General features: G+C 42.6%; 1 long non-coding RNA gene across 3 annotated transcripts; it reads left to right on the top strand.

Moving 5' to 3' along the window:
- Positions 1 to 5,747: 5,747 nt before the first annotated feature.
- Positions 5,748 to 15,998, top strand: LOC146895243 (uncharacterized). Of its 3 annotated transcripts, XR_015000974.2 has the most exons (4): positions 5,748 to 5,854; positions 5,997 to 6,093; positions 11,904 to 12,145; positions 12,988 to 13,224. It is a non-coding gene; the product is annotated as an uncharacterized LOC146895243 (long non-coding RNA). The 3 variants fall into 3 exon arrangements; XR_015000975.2 differs by lacking the exons at positions 5,748 to 5,854; positions 12,988 to 13,224 and adding an exon at positions 15,471 to 15,998 and having other exon boundaries at positions 5,861 to 6,093; XR_015000973.2 differs by lacking the exon at positions 5,748 to 5,854 and having other exon boundaries at positions 5,861 to 6,093.
- The last annotated feature ends 210 nt before the right edge of the window (positions 15,999 to 16,208 follow it).

The following is a 16,208-nucleotide window of genomic DNA, read 5'->3' as shown; positions in this document are numbered from 1 at the left end:
CGCCTTGAATTATGTGAAGAAAAGATCAGATCTCTTTAATACGTTGTTTTTAATTGCACTTGGCCTAAGGGATCTGCCAACCCCCATCTTTCTCCTTATTGCTCTTTTCTTGAAGTGTCAAGCCAAGGAAAGCAAGACTCTTTCCTCTCGCATACTTACAGCCGCCCCAGTTGAAGCACTGACATGTAGCAAGAGAAAGTTGAAAATGAGAATGTGTTGTCCTAGGAAAAACAACCCAGAGAAATCGCAGACTACAATCAGCAAGTAAGAGCAGTGCAAACAACCAATAAAACAACGGCCTATCCAGCCGTACCAGCTCTCTGGGTGAGAGACACCGGAGCTCCGGCAAACCACAAACCCAACCTTACAGCAGGCAGAGCCGAACCAGCACTCCCAAGGAGCCTGGCAATGTCCAGCGTTCTGTTTTCTTCTCTATTCTTAGACATCCTTTTTGTCCTTTGTCATTTGTAATAGTGATTCATGTTGGCTGAGTAAGTCACCTTGAGTCTTGCAACTTTCATTTTAACTGTAAAGTGCACTGCACATCTTGAATACTAGTGAACTCGTCATGGCAAATCCCAGAGTCATATGCCTAAATAAGATTTATTTTTGGGTTTTGAAACAAGGTCTTGCTAGTGTTCAGGCTGGTCTGGAAATAAGGCAACCCTCCTGCCTCTGCCTCCCAAATTGTTGGGATTACAAGCGTGCATCACCATGCCAACTTCAACCTTAGGCAGATTTATAAACAAGTGTCCTTCTATTTCTTTAAAACTTTTTATTCATGTGGTGGGGAAGGGAGAGATACACTCGCTGTGGTGCTCATGGAGAGGTCAGAGGGCAACTTTGTAAAAGTGGTTCTCTCCTACTTTATGTGGGTTCTGGGGATCAAATTTGGGTCATCGGGCTGTCGAAGCAAACACTTTGGCCCAGGGATCCTTCTTGCTGGCCCATTGTTTTTTGGGTTTTGTTGTTGTTTCTTTTAAGCATACTGCAAATAAGTAATATATTCATTTTTCATGGGGGCTAAAACCTTAGCCTCTATTTCAAGTCCTCCTTAACTTGAATTTCAGTGTATTTGGAGAGACTGGGCATAACCTGAACATTAGTGGCCAGGAGAGGAGGGAGGTTTTTCTAGGATTCCCTTAAACCTCAATTAATACTTCCACTCGAGCTCGGTCCTGAGGAGATTTAATTGATCTTCTTTGGCCAGATCTGTCATTTTTAAGCACGATGCCCAGAAAAGAAGCATCTCTGCAGTCAGGTGCCAGGATGTTTGCATCTGCAGCACATTTAATTACTATTGCCGTCATCACACTGAAAAGTCCTTATTAAGCCAGTGCGTCTCCGCGGTGCTGTGGTAAGCAGTGTGGAGGGAGAAGTACACGGAGGCAATTCCCATTTTGGTGGGCACGAGAGGAAGCTGATGCAGAGGCACCCCGAGAGATGCAGGCGAGCTCCAGGGAGAGGGCATTAGGAGTTGAAGGAAGGGGGAGGGTGCGGGAGAGTCCTTCAGTGGTACAGTGGGCACTTAGCCTAGCGAGGACTCAATTACTAGCACGAAAAAGAAAAGAAATTGGCGTGTTTCTTGTTTGTTTTCATAAATGAATTTATTTACAAAGAGAAGAATCAGCCAGGCCAGGCGGCCGTGCCTTTATTCCCAGCACTCAGGAGGCAGAGGCAAGAAGATCTCTGTGAGTTCAGCCCCCAGTCTGGTCTACATAGGGAATTCCTGGCCAGCCAGTGCTACATAGTGAAACCCTGCCTAAAACAATAACAAAAACCTAAAAACAAGAAAATCAATCGTAGAACTATAAAGCAGAATAGGCAGAGTAGGCCCAGGCTAACCCTCTGATTTTATAGTTCAGAAGAGTGACAATGGGCAGACAAAGATTACAGCAGCTACAGAAAACTGGACATCCCCCGGGTTACCGACTGACTCTCCCAGCTCTGAACAGAATGTTCCACCCAACACACCATTTTGCCTTCTTGCTTTTTAAACACAGTCAGAGTTGTATATAGATGCTCTCTCAGCCAAGATCCAAACTTTTCTTAAAGTTACCAATTGAAAGCTTTGTTTAAGGTGGGTGGTGGCGGTGGCAGGGGGTGGCGGGCACGTGCCTTTAATTCCAGGCAGAGGCAGGTGAATCTTTGAGTTGGAGGCCAGCATGGTCTACAGAGTGAGTTCCAGCACAGCCAGGGCCACGTAGAGAAACCCTGTCTTGAAAAAATAAAATAAAAAACAAACAAAAAAATGTTATATAAGAAGACAAAGGTTAAAAACAAGAGACAAGAGAAAAATAAGTCTGAGAGAAAGATAAGCCGAAGATGAGGGAGAGAGGGCGGGCTGCCCTCCTCCAGAGAGAAGTGGCCACATCTGCAGAGATCAGAGAATTGGGCACGAGGGCCAGCAGGCCTGCTGAATGGCTCTGGCTATAGGACCACAGGCTGCTCACATCAGCCCTCCATGCCGCCTTCCTCTGCGAATCCTGCTGCAGTCTCCTACCCTGCTCTGCTTTGCTCTCTATCTATTCCGCCAGCAAAGAAAAGCCGGGCAGTTCCTGAAAGAGAACCTGGAAGAATGGAAGAATGAACAAGCTTCCCGCAGGAGCTCAGCAGCCTGAGAGCAGGAAGGACTGTTTCAGTCCTGGCGACTTCTTGACTCTGGTCACGTGTGTTAGAACTGTGAGAGGAAAGCCTTTGCTGTTGGACTCTAGGGCACTCATAGGTTTGTAAACACATATGTTAATAAAGCTGTAGAAAGAGACTCACTCCCTCCTTCTTCCTTCCCACCTCTTCCCTCATCTTTCCTATCTCCCTTCCCCCTCCTCCTTCCCTCTCCCTCTTCTCCTCCCCTCCCCTTTCCTTTCCCTTCCTTGCCCTTTCCCTTTCCTTTACCCTCCATTCTTTCCTTCCTCCCTCCCTCTCTCCCCTCTTGAGTCTTGCATATGGGCTAATAGGTGAGTTAGGAGAATGGCTCTCCCATCTTAACCAAGTGCCTTTGGCTGTTGCCTCTTCAGAACAGTGCTGAGGCTCCCGAAATACTCAGTTTTGTATTGGCCTCAGATTTCTGTTTTCATTTTTAATGACAGTTAGGGCACCCTGACTGGCTGCTTTCTACTGCACTAAAAACAAACAAAAACTTCCTCTAGGTGTCCACTAGAGACAACGCTGACTACTGAACTGGACAAATCCCTGGTCTGGCTGGGAACTCCTGGTCTGCAAATCTTTCTGGTTTTTGACTGTGCAAAACACAACAAACTGATATATGCATATGACCATAAAATAAAGAGTCCCGGTCTTAAGTGCTGCCAGCAAAGAGCCCAACCTAACTTGAGAGAGATTAAAACAAAGCCCCGAGCTCCACACAGCCCATTTCTCGAGACCTGAGATAAGTTGTGTGAGCAATCCTGCCGAACCATCCTGAGCATGTAGAAATAGCTGTGACGCTCGGTGTTGGGGATTGCTGTGTGGATGTTTTGTCTCCATGCCCCAGAACAGGTAGATGTTTAAGCGCCCAGATGACAGACTTGAGGGGTTGTATTTGATGTGACATTTCCCAATGTAACAAAGAAATATTCCCAATTGATAATTGACACCAATAACCTTCCAGAAAGCACCCGCCTCGGTTTACTTCAAGTGGACATGAGAGAGGAAACGATGGCCCAGATCTGTGGAGTTGGGTGTTCATTTTCCATTTGCAGGCATGAAAAGCTAGAAGCTTTGTTTGTTGTTTTTAGAACATTCTTCCTCGTTGCCCATTTTCTGTCCCCCACCCCCATTTTTTTAAACATTAAAACTTGTTCTTTGACTTATTGGACAGATGGAGGAGGCTGAAGCTGGACAGCCCATGCCTGTCACGCTCAGTCCCTGTACTTGCTCAGGTGGGCTGAGACGTCACCGGTACCCTTACAGGTGCTGTTTTTGTTCTGTTTTCTTGACCAAAAAAAGTCAGCACATTTCTACTTGGCTTTCATATTTCGACCAGTGGGGGCTGGGAGGGGGTCAGGGTAACAGGGGATGACTATACCACCCACACTCTACTCCTTGGTGGCCTCCAACTCTCCAGGAAATTTCAGTCCAAAAGAGAGCAGAAAGAGTATATCTCACCTGGTGGTATCTGCCCTGCTGTGTTTTTCCTTTTACACCCTAAGTTCAAAGACCAGAGATAGTAGCTTTTTTATTTGAATTTGAACACCTGTCTTTGCTCCTCCCCCATTTCTTCTTTTCAGACATACCACTATGCTGGGGCCTTGGCATTCTTGCACATGAGTTTATTTTGGAGCTTTTCTGGATATAGATTTCATGCTTTGGCTCTGTAAGCAACAGCTGTATCCAATCCCAAAGTCTCCCTTCTCCCCCTACTCTCAAAACCAATTTACATATACACCATTCGCAGGCACATAGACCTTTTGGAAATTTCGGGTAGTCAGTCTGTTTGGTTCTACTTCTGTAGAATTACTGAGGCTAGATAATTGCAGAGTAAAGACTTAGCAGGGTGTAGTGTAATTCCAGGGTGTAGTGTAATCCTCAAGACCTAATCACTTTGTAAAGGTTCCACTTAGCATTGGGGAGTAGGTTTTTTTCAACACAGTAATTTCTTGGGTCATATGAAAACCACAATAAACTAAGCTGTATCTTAAATATTTTCTATGGAGCTGTCGTCTTTGCTTAGGTTGTATTTTGGTAGCATCTAAAACAATGGAAACACAGCAAAGAGGTATACAGAGTTCAGTGGTAGGTGTTTGTCCAGCATGCAGGAGGTCCCGGGTTCTATCCTCTGCACCTCAATATACCACTAAAAACAGCTGAAATATAAAATATTATGTTGGTAGTAATCATAGCAAGCAGATTTGGGAGTTTTAAAATGTTTATCCAAACAATGTACACATGTCTACAAGGTAAACAAATAACCCTAAGGAACCATGATTCAAGAGGGCGCAGAGGGGTTGTAAGATCCAGTGACCAGTGAAGACCTGGGCAAAACTGTCTCCTAAACACAACAGGATCAAGACACTCATAAGCTCACGGCATCATAGCTGCCTGCACAAGACTAAAATAAGATCTAGCCAGTCAACATTCCAGCATGGAGGAAGAAGGGGCTCAAAAACTCCCACACTCAGGAATAGCTGTAGACAGTTGATGACTCCTGGAGAGGGAAGTCAGTTTTTTTTAAGGGTATAACCCCTGGTAAATCGAACATGCTCCAGGGGGTAGCACCATGCCCAGGAGTATATGAACAGCCCAAATTGAGATGGGGAGGTGGGGGTAGATCTGGGGGATTTAGGGTTGAGTACAGTCAAAATATAGGAAATTCTCAAGGAATTGATAAATTCTTTTAAAGAAACTATAATTCACTTCCCTACACCACCAACCCAAAATTCTGTTTCTCAGCCACTTGATCTAGACCTTCACCCTTTCTTGCTTCATTCACCTTCTTTCCTGATATTCCCTTGGTATTTCTAGCCTATATGCTCATGAAGTTTTTTCTTTAACCATCAACTTGGGCGTTGTCCAGCTTGAAATTGTGGAAGGAGTGAATCAACACTCATACTCCCTTGTTCTTCCTCCCTCCCTGCACAGCCCTCTCCTTCCTTTCATTCTCTAAATGTAATGTTATCATAATTTGGGGGGTGTGTGTGAACATTTATTTGCATTATTATTACTGTGTAAATACGTCACAGTTGAGCCAAGTGAGTCAACCACGAGTATGGCCCACCCCTTCCATACAGGTTTGCCTTTCCCTAGGGTTGATCACCGCCTCCTCCTTTAGTTTGTCTTGGGTACTAATTGTACTTCCCACCTTCTCCAAGAGAAACTCCTTCCAGCACAAACACATCAGGCAATTGATCTGAAGGTATCTTTCAGAATGTTGGAGAGACATCTCTCTGGCAGTTCCTCCAACACCACCCCAGGCAGGATTAGCCGTTCTTGTTGGCTGGCTGTTCAGTGTCAGCCTGGCCTTCAGTTATCCTGAGAATGTCTCTTCCTTTCTCCAGGGCTGATTCTTCTGTTTCCTGGATTCTTGTCTCCTGTGTTATTAGTCTACTCTATTCTTTTGTTAGAGCACATCCTCCAGTAGTGTCTTCAGAAAAGGTGAGTGGAAGGCAATTCAAGAAAAACTCTTTGTAAATACCTTTAATTTTGCAGAAAAGCTACAAGAAGAATAGTACATCAAATATTCATCTCTCTTCTGTTCCAAACACTTTTCCCACTTTGTTGTTATTTGTTTTTGTACATACAAAGAGAAGAGAAGGAGAAGGAAGGAGGAAGGAGAGAGGTTGAGAGAGTAGGGGGAGAAAGAACATTTATATTAAGTAAAAAAAATTCTGACCTTTATGGAGCTAGCATCTGTGCATATGGCTCTTTATTCCTAATTGTCAATATAGTCCACATGACTAAAGGTATCATTTTATATATCAACAACTTTGGTAAATATAATATTGATATAATAATTTTATCAGATTTTCTCCCCCTCATTCTAACCTCAACTGGTCAGAATTATGCAATGAGTCTCTCTCTGTCCCATCATTCACCTTATAAATAATGACACAGACACTTCTTATTAATTATAAAGATTGGCCTATAGCTTAGGCTTGTTTCTAACTAGTTCTTATAACTTAAATGAACACATTTGCATTAGTCTATGTTCTATTACATGGCGTCACCTCTTTTCCATCTTGCATCTTCTGTTTCCCTGCATGTCTCCCAGTGTCTCCTCTGCACCTAGATTCTCCTCCTCTTCCTTTCTTTCTCTGGAAATTCTGCCTATATGCATGCCTTGCTATTGGCCATTCAGCTTTTTATTACACCAATCACAGCAATACATCTTCACTCATTGTACAAATATCCCACAACATTTCCCCCTTTTTGTCTAAATAAAAGGGAAGTTATTACTATTATCTAAATTATTCTTATTGTACATAGTAAAATTATATAAAGTAAAACTATATACAATAAGAATAATTTATCAGGTAAGAATAGAATTGCTTTCACAATGTCCATTATATTTGTATTTGGCAAATTCGGAGAAAATACTGTTATTATCTATCTTATCTTAGTGAGTTCAAAGTTTTGTGCCTAATTCACTTTCTACCCTAACTTGTATTAACCAACCCAAAACTATCTTTTCAGACCTCAAAATATTTTCTTAGATAAACAATTTAAGCTTTTATATATCTTAATATTATATACTTTATATCTCCTATGTATTTTTAAAAAAACATTAATAACAAAAACAGTAACTTTTGCTATCTAGTCTTCAACTACATAAAAGGCCTGAGAAGGATATAATATTACCTGAGTAAACAAGAAGTACAGAGCAAACAACTTCCAAAACTATAGAAATGACAGAAACAGCTGACGGCCTGGACAGTCACCTAAGGTTCCTCTGCAATGGTGGGACATCCATCTTTGGCCTACAGGCCTAGAATAACTGATAGACTTCTCTGTGATGTAGGAACTTTTAAGGACTGTCATACCTTGTCTTGGAAAAGTTCAGCAGTTGCCTTCTTTTGTGCCCTGCTTAGCAAGTTTGGACAGCACTGTCAGCAGTTGAGGCAACAGACATTTCTTGCCCAATGGCTAATTGTGCCACATTGAAAGCAAACTCCATATGGAGGTTCTTCAATGTCCACCATCCTTTTTTGAAGTAAATTGTTGCTGCCAGCAACAGATGTCTCATTGTTGTGAAAAACTTCGTTATTAAAATATTTAAATGCCATATTCTGCAGGTCTCTGAAGGATTTGAAGACCACCTATCTATCTCTGTTTAACCTTGAAAACATATCTAACATGACTACAAGTTTGATTATTATAAACAAATAGCTACTAGCCGATATTTCTTAATTATTATAAATCATTTCCAAGAACCAGAACTTTATATTACATTTTTAAATGAGCTGCATAGGTACATTACCTTAAACAAGAATAGAAACATATATACATTATATCAAAACAACCTTAAATTTGTATCAATATTTGAAATTCAATACTAATAAAAAATATTTGAAACTAGTGGTTATTCAAAAGTAGATTCAACAATCCACCCTTTTAGCCATCATTTCTATACTGTATCCCATTTCCTCCTTCAGAATCTAGTTTCCTTCATTCAACTTTTTCCTGACTGTTACCAATAACAATTTGTAACCACCCCCCAATGATGAAAAATATCCATAACCTACCGAATGACCAAAAACTACCCATTCCACTTATTGGGAATGTGGGTATCATGTTCTCTAAACTCTTTCTTGTTGTCTGAGGGTAATGACGTTTTTAGAGGACCCTGAGAAAATTTATATGATAGTAAAGTCCTAGGAGAGTTTGCTGTTATTATTTGTTGTCCAGTCTCTATGAAATAGAAAAGTACAGGGCTTATCTGAAGTTGTGACTGGAGTAGTCTATGAGGCTGAGCCATCTCAGCCAGAAGTTTTGAAATTTTGAGGAAATTGTAACAGAAGCATTTTGAGAGGCTACATAACCTGGGCTACTTGTCTTTATTTGTGTCTGTTCCTTATTTTCTGAAAACACAACTTTTAAAGGTAACATATATCTGCATTAACACAAGTATGGAATACACAGTGTGCACAAATCAGTTAAAGATGATTTTATTGTTTTACGTTTTAGCAGGTAAAAGGCATCTGTTAAAGTTTGTTTTGACTGTATAACCAAACCACTATCCATGCCATATGAAAGGATGGCATGTAATAATTCATGGGGACTCTGTAACCAAAAAGATTTATCATGTTTCATCTAGTCTCAGAGCTGCTCCCATAGTAGAAGGATGAGCATATATATCACCTGTCCTATAGGACTAGTGGCTCCTTGTAGTCAGGGGCTGCTCATTCATTTCCCAGCCACCCAGGCCCGAAATAATCACACAGAAATTGTATTATTACAACACTGCTTGGTCCATTAGCTCATGCTTCTTCTTAGCTAGTTCTTATATCTCAAATTAATCCATTTCTATTAATCTGTGTATTGCTATATAGTTATGGCCTACTGGTAAGGTTCTGTCTGGTAACTGGCATCTGTCTCCTGCAGCAGCTACACGGCTTCTCACTGACTTCACCTACTCTCTCCCTCTCTATCTGCTTGGAACTCCCACCTTGCCCTACTCCATATTGCAATAGGCCCAAAGCAGCTTCTTTATTAACCAATGGTATTCACGGCATACAGAGGGAAATCCTACATTAGTTCCTTGTCCAGAACGTTTCTTAGCTTTCTCAGACCCTATGTTTGGATATTGGAGTCTCTACATTGAACACCATATATAGGGAGATTTTTCTTTGGGCCACCAGCTCACAAAAAATGACACGGAGACTTAGTAATTATGAAAGCATGGCCTATAGCAAAGGCTTATTCTTAATTAGCTCTTATACCTGAAATTAACCCATTTATATTACTCTATGTTCTATCACATGGTGTTACCTCTCTCCCACCTTGCACCTCTTATTTTCTCTCTGGTTGTTTCCTGGCTTCTTCTGTATACCTACATTTTCCCCCTTTTCCCACCTATACCTTCTGCCTATCTATTTGTCATTTAGCTTTTTATTACACCAATCACATCAAGTACATCATCACACAGTGTATAAATATCACACAACAGAAATGTTTTATGTATATTTCTTAGAATCCACTCTAGGCTTCCATGTTGCATTTAACTATCCTGAGTCTTCATCTCCTTTTATTTGAAATATTGCCACAGCCTAACTTTGTCTTTTATGAACTTAAAATAACCAAAATATCCCCATCCTTATACTTAATAGAATTCTCCTCCTTTTGATGTCTTCATATTTTCTAGTGGTTAGATCCAGGTAATACATTCCTGCTCAAAACACCACATCAGTGATCCTGTGTCCTCCTCAGGACATCAGATTTGAGTGTCTCTCAAGACCCATCTGCCCTGCATTAATGATGACGAGTTTAGTCACCTGGTTAAGATGCTGTTTATTTTTGTTTTGTGTAGTTATTTGTTTCTTCTTGCACTAAGTGGTATGGGAAGGCCATTCAAAATCATGCTGATATTCTCTTAACCATTAAAGTTTCTCCTGCCTTTGCATCCATTAATGATTTCTGCCAGAACCAACATTTACTGATACAGTAAATGATTTATGGCTCCTTTCACCTGAGCCAGCAAATCCTCCACATGCTGTCAAAGCAAGAACCCTGCAGCTTGCCTCAAAGGCATCTCCAAAGGCCAATGTGTTACCTTAGCATCCAGCCTTGTACCCCAACCTTTAAACAGTGGGGCCTCCTAGGGGTTTTAAGTCATTAGAGGGATGGTGGGCCCTGGGCTTTTATTCTCTTTCCCTTTGCCACCACCAGGTGAACAGTGTTGCTCCGCTATCCTCCTGCCATGGTAAAATTAGCCCACATCAAAAGCCTAAAGGCAGGAACTCTATCCAACTGAGGACTCAAATGTCTAAAGTAGGAGCCCTAACGAACCATTCTTCTTTATAAAAGGATTGTCTGGGGCATTTTGTTACAGTGCCAGAAAGCTGGCCCCTCCCTTTCCTTCCACTCATCCGTCCATGTTGTCACCACCCTCTACATAGCGTGTGTCTACTGTCCATCTTTGGGATGGATTCCTAGATCTTTTTCTTCAGTGGTTTCTAATTAATCTGAAAAACCTTCTTTACCTTTAGAATTCTTGTTTCCCAAACACTTAAACAAGTCTCTTATCTTATCTTTTTATCTTTTCTTCCCCTTTTTACACCTGGGTCTTCTAGTTCTTTCTGTAAGTTCTAATTCTTGTGTCAACCATTTCAGCTTTAGCTATGATCTTTGTAATTTTTAAGAGCTCTTGTTTTTTTATTCATATTGCTTTGTGGTTGCAGTGAGTTTTTTTTCTCTCTCAGGTATTATTGTCCCTCTATTTTTTCAGTCTGTTAATCTCTCTCTCTCTCTCTCTCTCTCTCTCTCTCTCTCTCTCTCTCTCTCTCTCTCTCCCTCCCTCTCCCTCTCCCTCCCTCCCTGTCCTCTGTCTCCTTTGTGTAACTTTCACATTGGCAATGTTACTCACAGGGAACCAGTGGTCTTTGGCAGAGTATGTCTCAGACAAGGCACGGGTGGGATCTGTAAGCTTCTTTGGAGAACAGGATGTTTAGATGTTTGTCACATGGTGTTTCTCTGGGGAGAATCATCTGATCCTATACTTGGGAAGAGTGGGGGAGGGGAAGAAAAAGGGTTGGACAAATAGTTAAGGGAAATGAACTGGGACGCTGGACCCAAAGGCAAGGCTTTTGTCTACTGCTCAAGTACACCCTCCATCATGCCTACAGTCATGTACCCCAAACTTCTGTCTCTTCCTGTCCTCCCCAAGAATAAGTCCCCTTTCTTCTATAAGGCAGAGAAAAGCACTGCTGAGCTGGGCAGACTACTGGAAGAGTCAGAGAAACTAAGTGTTCTGGAAACAGAGTTTAACCAGTCTTCGATTCTCCTGCTCTGGTTTCACTTCTGTTGCTATGGAGCGGGGGGAGTCATTAAAAACAAAACCAAAAAAACAAAAAAAAAACCCCAACAAAAACCACCCGAACAAAAAACAAACAAACAAACAAACAAAAAAGGCATCCTGACAAAAAGCAACACAGAGGAGGAAAAATTTGTTTGGCTTACAATTCCAAGTTATAGTCCATCGTTTTGGTGAAGTCAAGGCAGGAACTCGAGAAGTTAGTCATATCACACCCACAAGCCAGAAGAGAGAGGGAGCAAATATGTCTCTCCTTGCTCTGGGCTTGAGCTCTCTGCTCTTATGCTGCTCAGCACCCTGGGTAGGGAACGATGTTGCTCCTTGCCTGAGTCTTCCTATATCACTTGGCAACCAAGACTGCCTGGCCCCCACACATAAAGACATGCCTGCAGGCCAACCTGACCTAAATAATTCCCCATCAAAACTCTCTTCCCAGGTAACCCTAAGCTGTATCCAGCCAGCACACTCTCCTTCTCAAGGTCACCTGATACACCTACTCTGTCACTCTGATGGTGTTTCAAGGGGGAACAGAGGGAAAGGAATGTGTTTGAGCCACTGTGTTTCTCTGGAACGTGGATGCACACCTGGCTCTGGACAAAGGAAGCAAAGTATAAAGTCACTGTCAGCAATGGCGGCCTTGCACACTCCTCTCAGAACAGTACCTGAGCTTCGGTGTTGGTAAGTTTGTTTTGTGGTCTTAAGGAAAGACATGGCCCTAAAAGTCCTGTTTGGGGTACAGTATGATACAGCTGCTCAGGGAAGGATGTAAGATTATATTCTATTCCCCTGTTGCAGTGGCTCGTGCACGTGTGTGTGTGCACACAATTACACACACATCCCTCATCTATACCATTCCACACAGCTTTGCAAGACAGAAAGAGAAAAACAGAGCAACTTTAGAAGACCCAGGACAGGAGGGCCTCATGACAGACAGTGTTATATAGATGATCGAGATGTCACCATTTACAATAATAATCAGGGGCTAAGGAGATGGCCCTGTGCGTAAAGGGCGTTGCTGAACACACATGAATACCCAAGTATTCAGGATCAGTCAGAAACTCTGTCTCAAAAAACAAGGTAGAGGGGAAGATAGACGGCTCAACAGGTAGGGAAGTTTGCTGCCAAGTCTGACAACCTGAATTTGATCCCTAGAACCCACATGGTGGAAGCGGAGAATCAATTCCCACAAATTTGTTTGCTGACCTCCACATAGGCATAGGTTCCATGGTGCAGGCTAAATAAGTAAATGTTCAAAGTTTTTTTTTTTAATTAATAAGGTAGAGTACCATAGAGGAAAGTATCAACCTCAACCTCTGACCTTGACTTGTGCATGGATGGGCACATGTATAAGTAGACATACATATAACCATCCCCCCACCCAATAATTCAAATACAAAACTAGAACGTAGAAAGAGAGCTGGTAGGAAATTCCTCCAAAAAAGCAGCTACTGACCGTGCACTGGGTGCCTTTTCTATTTGATGGGAGCTAGCAGCTCATTTCCTGGTCTTGTCTTGCTTAGGTTACCATTGACGTCTGCAGCAAGAGGAAACTGGTGCTTGACAGGAGCCAGACAAACTCAAGTCACTATGTGGCCCTAGGTTGTGGAGCAATTAAGAAGAGTAAACTCCCTGCGACTTGCCTCGCAGGACATGAGAGTTAGGTCATAAAATATAACCTAGGAGCCTGCTTTATGATTCCATGATTTACTAGAAACTCCATAATTTGACAGAAATAGTGGCAGATTTGTAAATGTTGACTGATTTGTATGAAATCACAGCTGGTGACTTAGTTGTGTTTGATTTTTCTAGTGGATGAAGCCAAGCAACAAAGGGCAGGTCCATTGCATGACTCACCAAATGGCGGCAGGGAGAAGCCATTTATCACCTGGTACTCCGGGAAAGCTTAACTAAATCTGAGTGCATACATCCACCAAGGTAGAAATGATGGTGTCCATGACAGTTCCTTCCCAGGGTTTATGGGCCTTGGTGTAATGTTCAACTCCCAAGGCAAGGAGTTGCTGCTTAGGTTCGTGAGAAGCATTGCGTTAAAGGAGATTTGCCCATTTGCAATTGACTTACACAGCAATAAACAGAACATAAACAGAGAGGAGGAAAGAGATGTACAAATCGATTAGAAAATACCAGCAGAGAAGTTCAGCTCTACTGAAAATCATAGTTCAGCGATAGAAAACGTGCCTGATAGGTTCCATCCATGATCAATTAATATTTACCTCTCAGGAGCTAGAGAGATGGTTCTGTGGCTAAGAGTGCATATCGCTTTCATAGAGAACCCAGGTTCAGTTCCCAGCACCCACATGGGTAGCTTACAACCATAAATGATTCCAGTTCAAGAGAATCTGATGTCCTCTCTGACCTCCTGTGACATACTACATGCCACACACGTAGGCAGACAGTCAAACACTAAAATAAAAGCAAACACAACTTTTAAAGTGTGTTGTTGTGATTCAAGAATGTTTCAACAGATGCGAATCATTGAATGTGATAAGCCAGATTAGCAAAATGAAAGATAACAGCTCACGGGACCCGTCAATAGTGATAGAAGCATTCGACAAAATTTATGTAGAGCCAGAAAGCTTCCACCCAGCAGCGGCAGAAATACTCAATAGACAGAAGAGACAGCCAATGAAACAGGAGGCAATACTTGCAAATTATAGCTCTGAGGAGGGCCTACTATCCAGAACATGCTAGGAACCAGTACCACTCCATAGCAAATCACAAACAAATATAATCTGACTGAAAAGCAGGTAAAAGACCCAACGAATATGTACAGACAATCATCAGGTTCATGAGAAAAATGCTCAGTGTCACAAATGACCAGAGAAACACAAGTCAAGATCATCACATCCCCTCATCCCAGTTGGAGCAGCTGCTACGACAAAATAGGACAAACGTGGAGAAATAGGGACATCCGCACACCACGTGAGGTTGTGCAGTTTATGGAAGATATACAGATTCCCAGGGAACTAAAATTCGAGCTCCATATGATCCAGATTCCAGTCTGTGTTCAAAGGACTTGAAATCAGTATGTCTAAGACACATGTGCATGCGCATGTCTGCAACAGCAGGGTAAGAAGCGGGCTGAGCGTGCGCTCATGGGTGAAGCAAACGTGGCGTATGTATACCTTGGACTACCATACACTCCTTACAAAGAAGGAATCCTACCATTTTGATGATGAATCTAGTATACTGAGAAATCCCCTGGGGGCTGGGGAGTGAGGAACCAGACAAACCATCCAGTATGATCTCACTTGTGCATAGAACCTAAAATAGTCAACTCGCAGACATGAAAATGCAGAGTAGCGGTTTCCATGGGCTGCAGGGGAGTTTGAGGGAGTAGATGCTGGTGAAGGATTCCAGATGAAAGGGCCCTAAGTTAGTGTCCTGTTGCACTGCATGGTGACTGTGGTTAGTGGTGTGTTGTGAGCTTTGAAATTGGTAATCGTCTTTAGTCCTCTTTACACACACACATATACATACACACACACACACACACACACACACACACAAGGTGTGGTGGCACATGCCTTTAATCCCAACACTTGGGGCCAGAGGCAGATAGATGTCTGTGAATTCCAGGAGCGGCCTGATCTACACAGTGAGCTCTGGGAGCAGCCTGGTCTACACAGTGAGCTCCGGGAGCAGCCTGGTCTACACAGTGAGCTCCGGGAGCAGCCTGGTCTACACAGTGAGCTCTGGGAGCAGCCTGGTCTACACAGTGAGCTCCGGGAGCAGCCTGGTCTACACAGTGAGCTCCGGGAGCAGCCTGGTCTACATAATAAGTTCCAGGAGCAGCCCGAGCTACACAGTGAGATTCTGTCTCAAAATAAAAAAGGAAATTTTGAGGTGGTGTACATGTTAATTAGCTTGACTTGCTCTTCCTATACTCCATATGCCAACCAGAAGTATTGTACTCTAAAAGCAATTATTTTTCAATGAAAAGTTAAATAAAATAAAACAGAACAAAATAATGTCTGCTTGACAGAGTGGCAGAGGTAAAGGAAGCTGAATTCTAAACGCTGAAGAGGACACAGTGCGAGACTCCCATGTAAGGCAGAAGCAGCCTCTCCAGAACGGAACGTGAGGAGCTAGTGCTTCACCTCTAGAGCTGACAGTCTACTGTCGGGAAACTATCTGCAAGGGACACTCAGAGCAGAATGTAGGTAATAGCCATGAGAACATCCATTGTTCTTCTAGAATGTGAAAACTTCAAAGAACCTAACGTCACTGTACCAAAGGAATTACCTACAGACATTGTGCAACTGGGGCCTGGATGCTATGTAGTGTTAACGCTGTTCTGGAAAAATTGTCTGAGTATGAGAAGAATGTGTGATGGGAAAGCTCAGTGGTCAGAGAAGATCCTCATGTTAACTAATGATCTGCCAGACTCTGAAAAACCTCTGAGGACTGGTGTGACATGGCTCTATGGTAGACGGCTTGCCTAGTATGTCTGAGGTCCTGGGACCTCTCCCTGCCACCAGACCAATCAGAACAATAAACAGATAAATTTCTTTTTCTGCTTAAAGTATTACTTATTAAGCATGTGCCATCTGTTTGCTTGTTTACTTATAGACAGGATTTCATTGTGTGGCTCTGGCTGGCCTGGAATTCTCCCTGTGTGTAGACCAGGCCTCGAACTCACAGAGATCTGCTGTCTCTGCCTCTGGAGTGCTGGGGATAAAGGATAAAGGTGTCCACCACCACTCCCAGCTTGTTTATTTTT

Source organism: Myodes glareolus, chromosome 3 (genome assembly GCF_982192425.1).
Source record: "Myodes glareolus chromosome 3, mMyoGla1.1, whole genome shotgun sequence".
NCBI classification, from domain to species: Eukaryota; Metazoa; Chordata; class Mammalia; order Rodentia; family Cricetidae; genus Myodes; species Myodes glareolus.
Note: the sequence above shows the minus strand (reverse complement) of the source record. Positions and strands in the feature narration are given on the sequence as shown.